Source organism: Petaurus breviceps, unplaced genomic scaffold (genome assembly GCF_028583685.1).
Source record: "Petaurus breviceps papuanus isolate PSGF00001 unplaced genomic scaffold, PetGlider_PUasm1.0 90895, whole genome shotgun sequence".
NCBI classification, from domain to species: domain Eukaryota; kingdom Metazoa; phylum Chordata; class Mammalia; order Diprotodontia; family Petauridae; genus Petaurus; species Petaurus breviceps.
In genome coordinates, this window is record NW_027187372.1 from 8,234,200 (window position 1) to 8,250,170 (window position 15,971).

A 15,971-nucleotide genomic window follows, 5' to 3' on the forward strand; every position below is an offset into this window, starting at 1 on the left:
CTCTCTCTCTCTCTCTCTCTCTCTCTCTCTCTCTCTCTCTCTCTCTCCCTCCCCTATCATTTCATAAAATCAGCCTTAATAATTGGAATGATAATTACAGACAATTTAGTCTAACTCCCTCATTTTATATGTAGGAAATTTCAAGGCCAGGGAAGTTAAAGTTACTTGAATAAAATGAAAAAAGAGAGTAGCGATGCCTTGATAAAGCCCCAAATTCTCTAACTGGTATTTTCATCTATAACATACCCATCTCTTAGTGACCATTCTTAAATTAAATTGTTACTTAAACTCTTTAAGATTCAATTTCCTTACAGATAAAATGGAGATAGCCATATGTCAACTGGATAATTTATGGACTTACACCAAGGACAGTACTTGGTAAACCCTAAAGTGCTATATAAATTTGAATTATTATTCTTTATAAAGACAAATTCATAACCTCAGTTTCCTACAAGTTTATCATGCATGCATAGTGCTGTCCTGTACTAATTCAGCAAAGTGGTCCATACTCTTTTTCATGTCTTCATGAAGATCAAGTATCAGCATAAAATAACACCTAGTGAAGGATGTTTTCCAGGAAACTATATGCATAATCTAACATATATCAAAAAAAGAATGCTGTCCTGGATGAACTTTTGATCTGATCCTGTATGACATTTCTTATGTCCTGTTATAAATAGATTTAATAAAATTAACCCTATTATATAATTAAATTGGTAATGGGAAATTAGTTTTCACATTCATGAACAAGATACTAACTTAGCATGGCTGTATTAAATGCCAGATCTCTGTAAATCTTGATCCACTAGTACATTGTTTTGACAAGCACATATTAAGCACCTACAGCATGCAAAGAATCATATTTTCCTTCTAACATTAATGTTATCCTTATAAGAATACAGCATGTAGAATTCAATGATTATTTTTCATCTAGTGTGGTATTTCCTTATTTATTAGGTACATCAAAAGAAAAATCCACTATTTGAAATAATCTGGTTATGAAACGAGGAAAGTTAGCATTACATTTTCTAGTTTTTCTTAGAATCTAATCACCTATTGGTGATTAATCTTTGGGTGCCTCTAGAGTAATTCAGTGATCTCATCACCCTCAGAACATTTGACATGAACCGTGTTTGTTTTTAATAAAGATAGATTTCCTTGATGTCCATATTCCTCTTAAAGATCATAGGATCAGTGTTTCACAAAACACTTCACCAAATCAAATTATCTTTGTTTCGGAGACAACAAAACTTCAAACTTTCTCTTCAGCCAAAATAACTGCTCTGCTTTCCTGTTTCATTGCTGAATGGGGCAGGTGTTCTTGCTGTTTGTATGTAATATTTAGAAGGTTCCTGTATACAAACGTTGCTTTCTAATGTTCTTAACCACAAGTGTGCATAAAAAGAAACAGAAGGAAAGTAGTCATAAAAATAAGTATACTTGTAGGGGAAAATAGAATAAAGGAACTATTTTGTCTGCTTTAACATGGCTGCATCCATAGAAGGTGTCTGTTCAAGTTCTGAAAACTAAAAATCTAAAATAAATTACAAAAATAGGTACCTACTACTTCTTACAATTTTCCCTACAAAACAAGGGTTATTTTTGTGTTACAAAACTCTTTGGTAATCTAGTGTAGCCTATCTCCCTCTCTCTCTCTCTCTCTCTCTCTCTCTCTCTCTCTCTCTCTCTCTCTCTCTCTCTCTCTTTCTCTCTCTCTATCTGTCTCTCTCTCTCTTTCTCTGTCCCTCTCCCTCTCTCTCTCTCTTTTTTGCTTTTTGGAGGGGGGGGCAGGGCAATTGGAGTTAAGTGACTTACCCAAGGTCACATGGTTAGTAAGTGTTAAATGTCTGAGGTCAGATTTGAACTCAGGTCCTCTTTACTCCAGGTCCAGTGCTCTATTCACTGCATCACCTAGCTGCCCCTATGTATCTCCTTTCATAGAGATTTTAATAATAAAATAAAGTTCATTATATTGCATTGAAATACTTTTTAAAAGCTCACCAATTCTAAACTAAGAATCCCTATTCTAGAATGTCTTGTGAGATAAAATAAAAGTGGTGGAATGCTAGTATTATATTATCACAAGTACACTAGTAATAGTTTATAATGTTATGGAATTTGCTTCCCAACCAGTTTGCAAAGCAGGTGGTATAATTATCATTTGAATGGAAATTGAGTTTTATAGAGATGAATTGACTTGCTTTTTATGGTCACACAGCTAGCAAGTGTCAGGATCTTAAATATGAAATAAAGTTACATTGGAATTATATATAGTTCTGCCCCCCACCCCTACCCCCAGTTAATATAGTAAATAAGTTTATAAGTAGTTAATATAAGTAAATAATATTGGCAAGTAATATTGCAGAGGGTAACACATATGTCACTTAAAACTATTCTATAAATTAAGGGAGCATAACAGTTATTTGCAAACTGTCTCATAAATTAGCTAAGTATAGGAACCACTGGCAAGTGCCTCATAAATTAATTAAAGTTACATACTGAGACAATGTGCTAAATTAGGGGAAGTCCCTCATGTAATTGCCCTCAATCCTGCTAACTAACTGCCCTTGATTTCTAAGCTTCATATGAAGTCCAGACATGCATAGCAAGACCAGGAAAACACCACTATATAGTTGTTGTCCTTTGTTCTTGAAGAGGACCAAAATGACATCACAATGCTAGAATCAAGTTACAATGTAACCAACTGTGGCTGATCCCGTCAATATGAGTTCAGAACGTTCTACCGCAGGTTGGGCACAAATAGACCAAGTGAACTTTTGGGGGTGAATTCACTTAGTTTGCATACCTCATGTTTCTTTTGAGCTGTTTCATTTCTGCTTTGCTCATGGAGCAGAGCACCTTCTCTAATGAGAGAACACCATGCTAAGTGGTCCTGTGTCTCCCATATCACGCAATCAAGTCCAAAGTTCTTAAGAGAGATCTTGAGAATGTACTAGTATTGCTTCTTCTGACCAGAATATGAGGCCTTGCCCTGTGTGGGTTCTCCATTAAATAGTCTTTTTGGCAAGCAGATGTTTTGCATTCTAACAATGTGGCCAACCCACTGGAGCTGTACTTTCTTAATGTTGCTGAAAATTTTGGGTAGTTGACATGTTAATGAACTAAGCTGAAGGTGGCAAGGATAAGAGTTCATCCTCCACCACCAAAGTGTAGTAGCAAGCACCCCAGCATGCCCAGGGTGGCTGGCAACATAGGTTCTTAGATCTGCTTTTCCCAAGGAAAGCAACTCAAAATGGGTTAACAATCTTGCTTTAATCAAACATATTATTTACCTAGTTCAGGGGAAAAAGTCAGCACCCCAAACTTCAGAGTATACAGAGGTTACAAGCAGAAATTACAAGACAGAGAAACATTTCAAGCAGAGAGCCCTCTACCTCTCCAACCATTACATCCATACCTAGTCAGTCACCCGAGTGGGACGCATCAACATCTGGGTTTTTCAAAGCTGGGTGGGGGGGGAACTCTCAACAGTTGCCCAGAGTCTCCTCTGCTCAAACCACACAACACTTCTCAAAGTGAACCCCAAAACAATGCCTCACATCAGGGATTATATAGCCTTCTCCTGGCTCAGAGAATAATAACAACCCTCTTGACCCACTTCCAAAAAGCCTCCCACCACAGTCTCCAGGTGCGCTTAAGGTTATCAAAGGGCCTAAGGGCAGGGAAGATCTTAAAAATTTACATTCCTATTACACAAAGCCCTATAAAATGCCCTAACTCCGGCCCCTCAACATTCCTCCACCTGCTATCTGTCCTTGCTGCCTAAGGGCCCTCAATTCTGATCTGCAATTAAATGACTGTCTCTGTCCTTCCCCACTATCTTGTCTCCCCAGGCTCTTTGCCTCTATACTCCCTGTGTCTTTCGCCTGTAAGCTCTGGGCTTCATTAAAGTGTAATTGAAACATGACTCTTTGTTTGATACTATTATGATCTTTCCCCCAAAGTATCCAGAGAACCAGGAATGTCTGCCCCCACATCCAAAGGTATTCCATTATGATTCCCCCCCCTTTTTAGTTAATAAACCAGTAGTACCAGGACTGAGACTATATTCTGTACATAGCTGTTCCTTCTACAAACGTGGCATAGTGAATTCATCTGTAGAAAACAAAGGTTGGCAGATAAACCTAACATCCCCTTTTAGGAAAATTTTATTTGGCCCTTATTTGGGTCACAGTAAGTCAAACATTAATTCCATAAATTAATTAATTTTGAAGTTGCCTAACTAGAAGAATTCATTCCAAATTTTCTTTGTAAAGACAGATGACAGTGATTTAAGATTCAAAAATCCGGAAGGACTTGGTAAGCTTTATATGCATTTTATGCCAATAAGTTTATAGAGTAATGACAACTGTCTTTGGCTTTGACTTTTCAGTATTGGGAACAATATTAAGTTGATTAAGTATCTAGGTATGAATTTGGCAGACTTGGTCTTTGTGTTGGCCTGTTTTGTTGAACTTTACGACAGAAAGTGGCTGAGGTTCTTTTATCTTTTACTTCATAATAATAACCATTAAAGATGTAATTACTCATCTGTATGGGCTGTTTTTAGCGGGGGAAAGATTTTTGGAGTAAGAATTCATTTTTTTTCTTTATTTCTCCAAAAATGATCCTTTTTGCAATATCTCTCAATAAATATAAAAAAGAGATGCTATAATAACAACTCCAACCGTGTAAGTTTGCCAAATACTTGCAATAAAGCTCTGCTTCTTATAGAGTTGATCAGATTATCTTATGTCAAATTGGGAATTCACATTTTGAATAAATTTTGATTGTTTGAAGCAACACAGATAAAAATTTGTGTGTGCATGCATCTATGTGTGTGTGTATATATATATATATATATATATATATATATATATATATATATGTATATGTGTATATATAGATAACAGAGACCATTTGGTGTTATGGAGAAAAAAATAGGCCTTGCTGCCAAAAGGATCAAAGTTCAATTCTTATTTCTTATTTATCATATATATTGACTGTATTAACTCTGAGAAAATCGCTTATACTCACTGGACCCTAGTCAGCTATTTAAAAATAAGTTGCAGAGAAGTTGACCTTGTATCCTTCTATAAGGGTAGAAGATATTTCCTCAACTAGGAATTCCCTACACCAGCAAAATTAAAATTGTGACCCGTGTTTCCAAATCGATTTAGGACTAGACCTGTGATTTCATTGCAATAGAGAACTCTAAGTAGGCAAACTCTCTCTCTCTCTCTCTCTCTCTCTCTCTCTCTTTCTGCATATATATATATACACATATCCTATTTACAAATATCTCTTTATGCATATAGCTATTGAAATAGCTGATATATATGAAAAAATATATGTACACACATACATACACATATAGTATTAAAGTAAACAAATTTTTAAAACACCTACTACATCACAGGAATCAGTGAAGATACAAAGAAAGGCAAAAAATAGTCCATGTATTCAAGGAACTCACAGTCTAAGGGAGGTGTAACATACAAATAACTCTGTGCAAATGTTATATATACAGGATAAAATGGAGTTTATCAACAGATGTAAAATGCCATCAGTCAAGGAGAAATGTCTTCTTATATCTCCTTAAAGATTAATATCTGCATCAGTTTGGGCAGGAAAGAAATAATGAATAGAGTAGATTTTTTTCAACTATTGACACAGGGATCCATGATTAGGATTAAAAAAAATGATAGGACAACTACCATAAATTACTTTTGGGGAGATTAACATGAAAAATGCCCTCAGTTGAGGGGATGGAGAGTAGTTTGGTTTAAGGGAGGTGGAGGAGTTAACAACAGCATGCCACCTGATAGTTTCCTTTTTCGAGTAACTAGCCATTTAAAATACAGAGAATAGGTCACTTGACTTATTCATGTCCTGACTTTATCTCTTACAAACTATGTGACAACTTCAGCTATTTGTCTTCCAGTTCTTTATCTATAAAGATATAGGAGGTTGGATTACTGCTGCTACTGCTGTTTGTCCCTCCTCAAAGAGGACATTAGGGAAGCGATGCCATGACATGCTGATGAATTTGATTTAAGTGAGGGAAGGCAAAGTCATCAGCCTCACTTTCTCCTCTAGAGCCATCTGGGTCCAGTGGCTAGATACAGATCAGGACAAATGGAGGTGGCCCAGGATCCAGTGAGGGACCTTAGCATTTTCAAGCTAAGGTCTTTAACTGATCTCAGTATGATAGGCAATGTCCATGCAGAGATCAAGGCTTAATAAGAAATGAGGCAAAGAATGGCCTCTTTAAAAAAAGAAAAAGAAAAAAAAATCAATCTAGGAGGGGAAGATTCTTAGAGTTTCTGGTCAAAACAGAAACAATTGTTATTTATATTCATTCTGAGTCAATCAGGACCCAAACAATGATCAAGTAAAGATTCATCTGGGACCTATTGTTGGCCAATCAGTGAGAGCCTGAGTGATTTGGGGTGAAGGCTGGTCTTTTATTTTAAATTTTCAGAGATTAAAATTTATATTCTCTTTGGGTAGAGCACCGAAAAGTAAGGGTGTGATACACCAGCTGAACTGTAAGATCCCTTTTAGCTCTAAATAGCTGATCAGATAGATTATTGTTGCCAATTAAGTTCTAAACCCTCTAATTTCCTAGGTGAATTTGTCTAAGCATTGCTAGCCTCCTTGAAATCTGGAACTCTTGTTACAAAGTCATATTGTCTCACACTAGTTATGGCTGTGTATTTGTAATAAATACGCATATGGTACCGAACATGTAATGTACAGAATCTCAATGCCTGATTTTGAAGTCAACACTTTAAGAGAGGAAAAAAAAAAAGCTGTCTTACTTTTTGTCATAAAGGTTAATCTGCCTTTCAGTCAATATTTTATCATTTTTAACATGATAACATAACCAGGCACTGTAATTAGCAATGTCATAGATGATATAGAGTGCTAGAAAGTACAGAATATGAAAACCAGAAAATTGTAGTCTGAGACAATAAACACAAATGTATTCTATCATTTCCATTAGAAAATGTATGTATTATGCCAGGGAAACCACTTGAATAAATATGCCTTATTGTTTTGATGGTGACTTCATGGCATTGTTTTTTTTTTTCTCAAATCAGATTAGTGTGGGCAATTACTCAATATTATAGAGGAGGTGGTAATGCCTTCTTTCTGTGAGAAATATATCATCAGAAGAGTTAGTTTTGAATAATAACTAATATTTATGTAGCACGTTAAAGTTTACAAAGCACTTTATGTACATTTTCTCATTTAGTCTTTATAGCAGGCCAGCGTGGTAGGTGGTAGAGATATATTTTTAAATTCTTTATACCTGTTTTAGAGATGAGTAAATGGAGCGTTAGAAAGTTTAAGTGATCTACTCATGTTCACCCAGATATCATGAGAGATTTTATTATTCATTCATTTGAGCCATGTCCCATTCTTCCTGACTTTGTGGTAAAGATATTGCAGTTGTTTCCCATTTTCTTCTCCAGGAAATTTTACAAATGAAGAACTGAGGCAAACAGGGTTATGTGACTTGTCCAGGGTCATACAGCTAGCTAATGTCTGAAGCCAGATTTGAATTCAGGAAGCTGAACACTCAGAAGTCCAGCACTCTATCCACTAAGGACCTAGCTATCCCTTAATGTGTGAGAAGGGTGATTCAAATTAGTTTTTTTATTGACTCCAGATCTATGAACCTTCCTCTTGAAAAAGTCCTCTTGTTCAGCACCCTAATTGTACTTTTGAGGAAGTGAGGCATAGAGAAGCTTAAATGACCTGCTTAGTGTAATACAAGTAGTAAGAATCAGAGCAAGGATCTGAACTCAGATCTTAGTCCTCTGAATCCAATGCTGTTTCCACTATATCACACACCATGAAGATTAGTCTTCTATTGGTTCACACTGATATAACAAGGAAGATATTTTAAATTTTTTACCTGAAAATAAACTGTATTTTAGGAATTATTATAATTGCATTTATCTCTCCAGTGAGATATACATTAAAGAAGCACATGATTTTCACTCTCTAATACAGATGATGTAAAATAGCTTCCAATATTTCCATTTCAAGGAACTACTAGTCCATACTTGTAATAACAGTGAAAGCTTAGCCAAAGGTATAACTAGCTATTGATCACTGCTGTTCTTCTCTCACTCCTGTGTTAATGTCCAATATGAGGTAAATGGTAAGGTAACCTTAACCTACCTTATAATACTGTGTCATTTCAACTTGTCAGATCATTTACTTTAAGATTATATAATTAAGCTGAAATTTTCCTAGACTTGTTTTGAATTTTTTTTCTTTTACCTCATATTAAATTTACATTTTTAAGTTACTCCTCAATCATCTATCTATATGCTTAATCACCAACTAAACATTTTGATGACAATAAAATATTCATAAACCTTCATCTCTATGTGAAATTGACAAAAAAGTGTACATTTTATTACCACAAAAAAGTTAGATTTGTGTAGGAAGAAAATGTCAAAAGCCTGCTATGTACTTCATTAGCATGATAACACATAATTTTTAAGAATAATGGTATTGAATAAGTGTAAGAATATATAAAATTAAATATATATTTAAAATTTGATTTAAAACACTCTGCTGGTATGGCCAAGGAGGTGAGGGAGATACTAAATTTAGATAAACATTGTCTTTCTCTGTCATCTTTGGTTTGTTTACCATTCGTGTCCTTCCCTGTTTGGTGGGAAGGGAGAGGGAATATCCTAGTCCTTTGTTTTGGATCCCTTATGCTACTCTCTCTACACCATCTTTCTTGATCAACTTATCTTCCATGGATTGAATTACCATTGCTACTTACTAAATGCCCAGATCTACATATCTGGACCTCATCTCTCTTCTGAGTTCCATTTCCACATCTCCAACGGCTCCAGTGGCTCAACTTTTGCACCCATGTGATCCATAGATATCCTATCCCAACAGAAAACCAAACTCACTATTTCTCCCTTAACCTTTCATTCCTTCTAATTGATTTATTTATAATTATTATTTATTATTATAGTAAAAGATGCTACCATTCTTTTGAGTGGCAATTAAGTAAATCTTCATTGCTAGGTGTTTGTCCCTCTCCCCTTGCCATGTCCAATGAGTTGCCAAGTCTTGTTCATCTCATCTCTCCAATATCTCTCTGATTTATTCCTGACTCTTTACTCACACAATATCCACCCCAGTACATAATGTTATCAACTCCCTGACATTACTGTTGTACCCTCCTGTAAGGGTTATGGGATTTAAAGATCTTCCATGCCCCATTGGACGTGCTGACGTAGCAGGAAGGGGCGGAGCAAGAGAAAGCGAAAGCCAGAGAAAGCGAAAGCCAAGCTAGCGTTCCTGCGGTGGCTGGCGGTGGTGGCTACGCGGGGGCAGCAGCAGAGGCAGCAGCAGCAAGCCCTTTTTGAGTTAGAACTGCTAAGGACTTTCTGCTAAGGACTCCTGCTGAGCACTGCCAGGGGCCGGAGCTGCTGGGAGCGCGCTTCCAGGACGCTGGGTGGTTGCTGTGCGTGGGGAGAGGAGGACCTTTGCCTGAGGTAGCCTGTTCTGTTTTAAAGGCTTGAAAATGTGGGTGCTTTCTACTTTATCTACCTGTGCCAATGTCATAACTACTCTGATGGCTTTCACTTTCTGGTTTTGGGACTCAGTCTTTTGGTATCTTAATAAATTTTCTAGTTTATTTCCCCACATGGCAAACATGACGTATTTTGTGATGGATAATTATATCAGCATATTTGTAATCTCTATAGGCATTGTGAATATGGCATTGCTGATACACCTCCTTATTGGTATCATTACAACCATTCCCTCTCCTTTTTTCCACAGAGATTGAATTAGTATTGAAAAAGTACAAATAGACTCATGCCTTCACAGTCTGTCTGGAAGTCCCATCCTCCATTCCCCAACACATTCCAAGTTTCAGTCTAATTAGCCTACTTTCTGTTTCAAGTGTATGGCATCCCTTCTCTGTCTTATGCACTTTTACAAAGACACTTCCCCTTTTTTTGTACTTCTCTCCTTCCTCACATCCCCCTCTTGGAACTTCTCTCTCCCTTCCAGGCTAGGCTCGTGTTACCTTCTTCATGAACTTTTTCCTGATAGCCACAGTTATTTCCCTCCTACCACATTCAAATCACTATGTATTTACTCACCTGTGAACATACTGTTTCTCCTTTTAGAATATATGACAGTTGAAGGCAGGAACAGTCTTGCTTAAATTTTGTATTAGCACATATAATGGTTACTTGATAAATACCTGGTCACTGGTTGATTGACATAGTTAGTCTATGGGATCTTGAAATTTAGAGAATTAGGAAAAAAAGAATACTAAAGAAGTACACAAAAGAGATCCAAACTAAAAGCTATGTAAAGACTTAGAAGAGAAAAGCTGTTTATTAACTGGAAGGATAATGAGTAGCTTCATAGAAGAGATGAGACTTGAATTAAGTTAAAAAAAAAGAGACATCCAAGAGACCCTATTTATTTTGAGAGATATTATTTGGTCTAGTCCTTGAATTATCATGATAATGAACTACATGAAATAGACTTTTGACTGAATATGTTTTATTCCTACTAAAACCTCACTTTTTTGTGGTAATAACATGTAGGGTTTTTTTTTTTTTTTGCCAATTTCCCCTAGAGATGGAGCTTTATGAACATTTTGTTGTCATCGAAATGTTTACAGAGTGATTAAGCACATATATCAATGAAACAAAATGATCTTTTCATAAGAATAGATGTAGCTTTGTGTAAATTGTTCAAAACAAATGTCAAGATTGTGTTCATGGAAAAAAGTTGAGGGGTAGAGTTTTTTTCATGATACTTTTGCCATTGTTATATCAAGTAGTCAGCATTTAAATGAAATTGTTCCACTCCAATTCTACTCCTAAATCTCCTGTCTCCAAACCTCCTCATCTTTCTAGCTCCCTTAGAGATGCTGGTTTCCCCCATTAGACTATAAGCTAATGTTTTTCCTTTTGCTTCTATTTGTATTCTTAGCATTTAGTACAATATCTGAGCCAGCCAGGTAGTACAGTGGATAGAACACTAGACCTGGAATCAGGAAGACCTAAGTTCAACTTTGACCTCAGACACTTACTAAATGTATGACCCTGTGTAACTCTTTTAACCTCTGATTGCCTCAGTTCCTTCTTCTGTCAAAGAGCAATAATGATAGCATCGAACTCCCAGTGTTGTTGTGAAGAACAATGGAAGTGATAATTGTAAAGCAGTTAGCATAGTGCCTGGCATGTAGTAGGCACAGTAAAAATGTTAGTTCTTAGAGTTGTTAGTTCTTACAGTCTTTAATAAATGTTGTTGAATAGAATTCCAGTTACAGTTTCCATGAGGAAAGACAAGGAAGGGTTCATGTTATGCAGTAGAAAGAGTGTCTGTTCTAAAGTCTGAGAACCTGGGTTTAAATTCTACCTCTGATATTTATCACTTTAAATTGAAAATTTACTTAACTTGATTAAGTGTCAGGCTTCTCAGCAGTAAAATGAGGAGCCTGACTTCACAGCCTTTAAAGCCCTTTTTGTTTTTCAATTTATGATCCTTTCAAAAGAAGCAAATATAGAGGGTGTGAAATTTGAACAATAAAATCATTCTCTCATACTCCTGTGTTTGTAGCACTAAGTCATCATACTTAGTTCCTTTATCTTGATATTCTCTATGTTAGTGTGTAATCCTCATTCAGCTATACATTGGTGCTGTGAACAGAGCCATTTATTTTTGCCAAGTTATACTGTTTACTGTATAAAAATCTGGATCCCTCTTCTCCTTTTAGGTTATCTCAGTCATGGAGCATGGCTCTTAAACTGTTCTTAGGTCAACTATAATTCATGAAAATTCTGAACTATCTATGCCATTGAGTATAATCCAGAGTTTAGGAGTTCTGATACCCTGCAGTAACTGGCAGGTTTGAAATATGTTCACATATATAATTTTTTTCCCAATAAATGTCTAGTGTTCTGCTAAAAAATAAAAATAACATAATTGTAAGGAACTTAGGTGAATGTAAATTACAGGTATACTTTAACACCTTAATTATTTCCTTTCATTTTGAGAAATGACAGTATTGTCCTTTAGACACAGAGATACAACTTTGGAGGTATAAAGATATTGTGACAATCACTTATTTTGTTCTATATTGGCAAACTCTGCTTGACCACATTGAGAAGAGATATTTTTATCTTGTATATAAGATAATATTATTTTGTTTTCCTTTTTCTGTACAAATATCTAGCAGAATGACTGTCCTGATACAAACTAGGCTTAAACCATCTATCAATGACACCGATTCTTTGATTCTCCTGTACCTCTCTCTAGCAATCAGTCACAACCCCTAATGTCTTTTCAATCTTTCATTTCTACTTGTGCCTTATCATCTGTGTATAAATATGCCCTGAGTCTTAGAACCTGAAAGAGTCCAGAATCTAAAAATACCTTCCACATGTTATCTAATCACAATTCAGTTCTTTCTCAATATCAGCTGCTCGAAAAAATAAGTCTATTCTTCTTCCCTACCTTTTCTCACCCACGTTCTGCCAAAGGGCCTTATAATCTGATTTATATGCTCAATACTTTATTGAAACTATTAACAATACCAGAAATTATTAATAATCATTTTATTGCTAAATCCTTTGTCTTTGTCCTAATCTATTTTCATTATTTTAAAATTGTATACATTTGATTCTATTTTTAGTGTTGAACTTTAAATATTTTTTTCCTAATTCAAACTTTGTCAATATAGAATTACATTTCAGATCTCTATACATTCATTATTTTCTAGAAATTAAATGCCTTGAATGCATTCTTTCCTTTTAGAGAAATTGTTCTCATTGTATGAGTGAGCCTTGTGTGTGTGTGAAAATCATACAAAGGAGTTGTAAAACCATGCTATTTCTTAATATCAGGAACTTTGCTATATTGCAATAAGATGAATCTGCAAAAATAACTTCCCCATCTTCCTAGATCTGTATTTAGGAAAGCATGACTGAACTGAATATAAAGTTGAAGTGGCAAGCTAACAAATGACCCTCCCTCACTCTCTTACAGATGATACCTCAAGTGAGCCTCATAGTGGCAGCTTCATAAAGTCATAGTTTCTGTCCCCTGGTGCAGATTTATGTTTCGGGATATATTCTTCTGAGTCCCTTTGTTGTTTAATTTAAATAATTAATTTGCATATATCTTCAAACGTTTTAAGCAACTTATTGAAAAGGAGATACATTCAACAAAATTCTAAAGGTATACTTGATGTTGGCATTGTCTAAAAAATGAGGTATATTGCTTCAGAGGACAATTAAATCAAAGAGAGTAGGATATTCCCAACTATTGCTGGAGCATTCTCATGGGTTATAAGCTAAAGGGTTTCCATTTTGGATAAAGTACTGAACTTGAGACCAGAATACTGACTTTTGAATTCTACCTCAGACACTCACCTACTGTGTAGTGCTTGAGAAAGCCAGTTATCCTCAATTTCCTTATTTGTAAAATGGTGATGATGGTACTTAACTCATATGTTTCTTTTGGAGATCAAATTAGTTAATGAAAACACTTTATGAAACTTACAATGTTATATAAATTTTAGATATTATTGCTATAGTTACCATTTTCACAGATGCAATGTTTTTCGTATTCCTGTATTAATTTCCATTTTGTTTACTAATTTCAGTAATGACACCCTGACAATTAGAATGACACAGCTTGCTAAATTTCAAGAGGAATTTATTATCCCTTGTTGTTCAAGTGGCAAGGCATTAATCTTACAAGTTCACGGTGGTTATGTGCATAGGAAAGAACCTGGTTACCAAAAATGAACATTGTCAAATTATTAGTAAGAGTTACTACCCCAAATAAAGAAAACAATTATCTATCTTTAGTGTGAAAATTAATCTGCCAAAATTGCTGCTTTTTTCTTGTTTTTTTTTTTTCTAGCTTCCTGTTCTTGTATCTGGTTGAGGCAGGTATTTATAATTACATGCAATAGTGCACAGTGTCCTCCTTTCTCTCTGATAGCAAGCTTTAATGAATTTCATTACTCTTTTTTAATTTACATACTCTTGCAGAATAAAGATCCCCAAATCATTAACTAATTTGATAAGTCTGAAATACCAATTCAAATGTGTGGTCCCTTGAGATGCTCAGATATCTTGTTCAAACACCTCTTAACTTAGTTTCTTAATTAGATACACCTTGACGGAGAGAATTTTGTATCATAGTCTCAGGGGGCAGGGAATCAGTCTAATTGTTAAGACAATATAGGAAGCTTAGATTAAAAGACCTTTCTTAAAACAATCAAATAACTGCCATTTTAAGAAGTCACATAACCAGTGAAGGAAGGAAAAGAAACCATATATGAAATAGCATGTTGAATAATGAGGATAATTTATTAATTTGAGACATGCTAATGAAATATAAACATTGACAAGTAACATTAATACATTTAGGAGGCAGGTAGGTGTCTCAGTGGATAGAGTGCTGGGCTTGGAGTCAGAAAGACCTGAGTTTAAGCATGGCCTCTGACATATACTAGCTGTGTGATCCAGAGCAAGTCTATTAACTTCTGTTTGCCTTAATTGATAGAGAAGGAAATGGCAATCCACTGTAGCATCTTTGCTAAAACAAAAGGAAACAAAGCAGACCGGACCAAACCAACCAACCAAACAAAAAATCCTGGACAGTGTGGTACACGGGATCATTAAGAGTCAGACACAACTGAATTTCAATTATTTATATGAACTATATTTTATTTGATTTAAAAAGTGCATTTTAAAATTAATAAGATTTAAAGGCAATACTTTAAGGAATTTTTTTAATTGAAAAGTGATGAGATGGAAGACATTTAGGAAATGTTTCAGGTGTGCTGGATACAGTGGTAAATCCTTACAGGTCCTGCTTTCAGTCAATCAATCAGTTAATATACATTTATTAAACACCTTCTGTGTTCCAGGCACTGTGTTAAGCACTGGGACAAAAACAAAAGGTGAAAGATAGCTCCTGCCCTCAAGGAATTTATAATGTAATGATGGAACTCAGTATAATGGGGAAAACATTTTCTAGATAACTCTCTTCACACACATATATACATATATGTATATATGTGTATATATATATCTATATACATATACACATACATACATACAAACAACATGAAGTTAATCTCAGAGAAAAGGCACAGAGATTGAGGAGGACTAAGAAATGTTTCTGGCAGAAGGTAGAATTTTGAGTAATATTTAAAGAAAGCCAGGGAACCCAGAAGGCAGAGATAAGTAAGGAGATAATTCCAAGCAACAGGGATGGAATTGAAAACAAATAGAGGCAGGAGATAGATTATCTTTTATTAGGAACAGAAAGGAAGTTATGATCATTAGATAGTAGAGAAAATGGAGGGGAGTAAATTTTAAGATTTTTAAGGGGGAAAAGGGTCACATTAAGAAGGTGTCAGATTAAATTAGGTTGCCACTTAAAATAGTAATTTGTAAGGAAATGTGATCCTTCTTGTTATAGTATCTTATATTGTAACTGCAATAGCTTTTCATTTCCAAAGTGTTTTATGTACATTATCTCAACTTACATTCACTATTTGTCTGTAAGAAAGAATAGTCTTAAGTGTCATTCACTTCATTTTGCAGATCCAAAGAAAATGAGACCAAGAGAGACTATGTTTCTCCAAATTCATATGGCAAGTAAGAGTAAGAACCACTATTCAACTGTTAGGGCTTCAACTCCAAGTTCAGTACTCTTTGGAGTACACCATGCAATCCATTTTGAAATTTAAGTAGAAACATAAGATAGATTTGAGGCAACAATAAGAAAATGTATCATTTCATTGGGTCCTCTTAACAAATGTGTGGAAGATGTACTTCAGTGAAGTTATATCCTATTGAAGAATGAAGTTCTAAAATAAATACATAAGGCTACCATTGCATATAGTCACAATTATACTAAATCAGCTATTATGT